Source organism: Papio anubis, unplaced genomic scaffold, assembly GCF_008728515.1.
Source record: "Papio anubis isolate 15944 unplaced genomic scaffold, Panubis1.0 scaffold285, whole genome shotgun sequence".
NCBI classification, from domain to species: domain Eukaryota; kingdom Metazoa; phylum Chordata; class Mammalia; order Primates; family Cercopithecidae; genus Papio; species Papio anubis.
Genome location: NW_022162944.1, coordinates 42034 through 46683, shown reverse-complemented (window position 1 = coordinate 46683; position 4650 = coordinate 42034). Strand labels below are relative to the sequence as shown.

Sequence of the window (4650 nt, the reverse complement as noted above, 5' to 3'; positions counted from 1 at the left end):
GGATCCCGTAAGACCAGGAGTTCGGGACTTGCCTGAGCAACACAGGAAGACTCGGTCTCTACAAAAAATACAAAAAAATAGCTGGACATGATGGCAGGCACCTGTAGTTCCACCAACTGGGAAAGCTGAGGTGGGACAATCACTTGAGCCTCAGAGGCTAAGGCTGCAGTGAGCCGTGATTGTACCACTGCACTCCAGCCTGGGTGATAGCGTGAGACCTTGTCTCAAAATAAAATAAAATAAAATAAAATAAAATAGCATATGATTAATAAAAAACTTTTTTTTGAAAGTTTAAAACCTTTTAAAAGGGGCACCTAAAAGGAAAATAGAACAAAGTGGGATCTCGTAGTCCTGACTGGGAAAACAATTCTATAAATATGTCAATAATCCCCTCAATATTTTTTTATTTGGCATTAGAAACCTTTTATTGAGACAAGGTAAACAGTGGGCTGAAAATAATACAGGGTGAAGGAAGGTTGAGGAAACCAGTATGAAGTCATCTCAAATGATGAACTAAATACATTCCAAAAAGTGAGGTCTTAACCAAAAAGCCTTTAAATGGCATTCCAAAAAGAAAAAAAGGGGGGGGGGTCATTTAAATCTCTTGAATTGACTAAAAGAGCTCAATTATGTACCCAAAATCTGTACAGCAGGGGCCTGTTTTCAGCAGGTAAGCCTACATACAAGTAAGAACCTCTTACTCTTGTTACAATTGTCCTGTTTTGTTTTGTTTTACAGGAATACATAACCCCCATCCCCACAGTGTTAGTCCATAAGGCCTCAGTGACTGCATAGAAATATGGACCTACCTCTACTAGAGAACTATTTACACTGCACTGCAAATACACATGTATGTGTTCACCCCTACAACTAAGCTGTCAAGCCTTGAGTGAAGGGGTAGTTACAACTCATTCATTTTGTATCTACAGGGACAACAGGCATTCAATACTTTTGCATGAATAATAGTGACACAAATTAGCATTCTTCTTGGAATGGAAAACTTTCTGGGAAGTTCATTCTTTTTCTCTTTTTCAAAAGTGCATCTCGCAGCGCCAACTATTTTTCTCGGAAGGAACGCTTATTGTTTGACCAGACATTCTGGCTATACAGCATCATCATAAAGTTCTTCTGTTTTTTCTTCTCTTTATTTTTTGAACTGGAAAATGGATTCATTTTGGTTTTCTTCCTCACAAATCCTTTTCAGTCTGTCTTTCCAGACATTGCAGTTGCTATTCTTGTCTCTTTGTCAGACTTTGGCTTTGGCTTTTTATGAAGGCGTTCAACGTCCCGAAGAGAAAGTAATTCACTCCTGGGCTCTTCGTCACTGTCGATTTCAATGTATTTCCTCTTCTGGGATTTCTCAGGGGCCAGCGTCAAGTTCTTTTCTCATTTGGGCAATGCGGATTTTCTGGAAGTCTTCCTGACGCTACTCGGGAGGCTGAGGCCGGAGAATGGCGTGAACCCGGGAGGCGGAGCTTGCAGTGAGCTGAGATCCGGCCACTGCACTCCAGCCTGGGCGACAGCGCGAGACTCCGTCTCAAAAAAAAAAAAAAAAAACTCTACTGGTGCTGATGGCTGCTGCTTTGGCTTTCTGCTCTTCCATGGGCATGCTGTTCAGCTTCTTAGAAATTTCTTGCTGTTCTTCATCGGAAGAGTGTTGAACATCAACCCATTCCCCATCGGCATCCTCCTCCTCACTGAGACTGGTACTTCCCCATCCATCTTCATCATTTTCAGCATTCTCCTCTTTCTCAACTTCCAGAACTTCTGCTCCTGGAATGTAATCTTTAGCATCTAATTCTCCATATTACTATACTCTTGCTTCTACAGAGGCTTCTGTAGGCTTACCCCAGAATTTCTTCTGCAGCATCTGAGGATTCAGTGTTCGGAAGAGCTGAATCAAAGTTCTACCAAACATCATTACATTCTTATTCTTGTGTGGTTTATACTGAGCCAGGCCAGGTCTTGGAGAAGCTCTTCAGTCATGGCCAGAGGACACTGAGCTGTTATCTCTTTTATAGCATTGATTCCTACCGTCATGGCTTCTCCAGAGTTCTTGTCAATAACAAAACTGTTGGCCACAGTCATAAGCAATGATTGAATAATCGCTGGGTGTACTAGGTGATGAGATGCTTGTGCAGCAAACAAGGATCTTTGTTACTTCTCTTTGGTGGGCTGCAGAAACCTTTGCAAAAAGTGACAGAAATTGAAGAGGAAGAGCTCATGAATTCCCACCAATCTGGAGATGAGGTTCATGAGCATCATCTTCACTATCAACCTCTCCTTACAGCATTCAAGCTGCTTTAGTAGTTTTTCTGCAAAATCTTGGGGATCATGAATCAAGTGAATAGCTAAAAAGTTAAACACCTCTGGTTTTTTCTTCTTCTTTTGTTTCTTGAGCACTTTTATTGCCTTTTCCAATGTTTTCTTGTTTTGGGAACTTTTCTTCCCTATAGCATATTGTGCTAGCAGGTCTCTTGCTGTTGGTCTGTCATCCTCAGATTCGGAGTCACTGTCCTGTATTTCATCTTCATCTTTCCCAAGAAAGAATGTCATAGCAGCAACTAATATCTTGGTGACCTTAGAGAAACAGGCAGTTGTGATAACACTGACAGTTTTGGTATCATTCCAGATGTTCCTTCCGTAGTGTTCAGTCATAACATCTAAAGACATCTTGGCTGTGGTTGCATTGCTATCTCTTAACATGGTGTACATGAAATTTTGCAACACTACATCCACTTTATTCTTGTGTTTTGTGTTTGCATTCTTGATATCAGTCACGATATGTGTGTATAAAGTCTTTTGCAGAAGCTTATCATGGCAACATAGAAGTTCAAAGAAGAGCTCTGGTAGGCTTGATGGATTGATGAGATTCTTATTTCTCAGCAAGATCAAAGCTTTGCAAAACGTCATTCGAAGATCTGGATCCAATACGGTATGATTACAGGACAGAAGATCTTTCACCCCTTAGGAAAATTACTTAGATACCCTGTGTAGCAGAGACTAATCTGTAACAAAGCACAGGCTCTTCTGAAGTTTCTTTCTCTCCTATTATTCAGATGCACATATCTAGGATGTTCTGTGCCATAAACATTACCAGTTCTGCTAGTTCTTTGCTGGGTTTATTTGGTTGCAATTTGAAAATCTCCACACTGGATGTGTAGTGATTATACTGCTGTAGAAACTCCTCGATGTAGGGCGGTGGGTCTCGCTTGATCAGATTCTGTAACTGCGGCAGGTTGCTGGGCAGCTTGTTGTTGTTTCTGCTGGACATTTTGGCTGCAGACTAGCTTCACGGCAAGCAGTTTTTTAAAAACTCAGATGGCCAGCAGCCGCCAATCCCTACCAGCTGAGGCTTGAACTCCTGCTTCCAGGTATGACTGGAAACAGCACTCAATCTATTAATAGAGTTCATTTCTGACCAAAATCTTAAAATAATTTGCAAAGGGATTTGACAAATCAATCCTTAGAAAAAACCTTTTAGCATGGAATTTTTCAAATATATTTAAAAATTAGAAGAATAATGCATTACATAGCTTCAATAATTGCCAATACATGGTCAATCTTGGACAAGTCCATTTTTAAGTTCATCTGAAGAGTAACTAGTCATTAACATCTGAAAAAGACAAACGAAGAGAAACTTTAATAGTTATCTAACAGAGGTATTGTAGATAGCCCTGAAACAGACTCACAATTTTGTGGGCATTCAGAGAGTGACAAAGGTACAATTTCAAATCAGGGTAGAAAGGATGGCTTAAAATTAATATTATTGGGTCAATGGGCTACAAAATTGAGAATTGAATTTAAATCATTTACAGCATATGGAAAATAAATTTCGGATGGATTAGAGCTCTGAATGTAAATTTAAGCCTATAAGAAAATTAGAAAAAGTTATAGGGGAATTATAGATTAATAATCTTGGTGCGAAAGTCTCCCCAAGTCATGTAAGAATGATAAATCTGATTACATGAAAACCTTACGCTTCTACACAGTGAAAAAAAAATTAAAAGACAAGTCAGAGACTGAGAGAAACATATGTGACTCATAAATCAGACCAAGGAGACAGGGCGAAGACATGGAGACGTGAAGTAGGAGGTGTGCTCAGGAAAATAGTTAAATGTCATCCACGTACAGGATAAACGGCTTCCCACGTCATGTCCCAGAAATCGATTAGTCGATGGGATTTGGGTGATTGCTTTCTTCTGTTTTTCCTGAATTTTTCTCTTTCTTTTTTTATTTCTTTCCCTTTCTTCTTTCTCTCTTTCTTTTTTACAATGATGGTGTGTTTGTAATCGACATTTTAAAAATTCTATAACAATTAAATTTGGGGGCGGCCTTCCCTTGTTTCCCGTATGGAGTGTTGATGTTTCAGCAGCTTTATTTGGAGTTTACAAGTGGAAGCACCTGGGTTTGGGGCTTCCTTTGTGTCCCCAAGACACCTATTGCAGGAGTGAGTCCTAAGCAGTAGAAAACAGATGCATGTGCAGGGCTGGATGAAGCACTATGGAGCCTGTGTGAGAGGAGGCACGGGCGCTAACACAGGAGCGCACTTCCTCATTCCGCTTCTTCTCATCCTCTCTCGCAGTGCCATTGGCATCACTCATCCCATCCGGTCATCCCAAGTCACACGCAAGAGTTCGTTCCCGGCGC

At 40.5% G+C, this 4650-nt stretch overlaps 1 pseudogene across 1 annotated transcript; it reads right to left on the bottom strand.

The window, feature by feature from the left end:
- Positions 1 to 398: 398 nt before the first annotated feature.
- Positions 399 to 4250, bottom strand: LOC101018949 (annotated as a pseudogene). The gene is made up of 4 exons (XR_004181484.1): positions 4133 to 4250; positions 3084 to 3616; positions 1554 to 3012; positions 399 to 1427 (listed from the first exon to the last, which is right to left on the bottom strand). The product of XR_004181484.1 is annotated as a protein SDA1 homolog (transcript).
- Between the last annotated feature and the right edge of the window lie 400 nt (positions 4251 to 4650).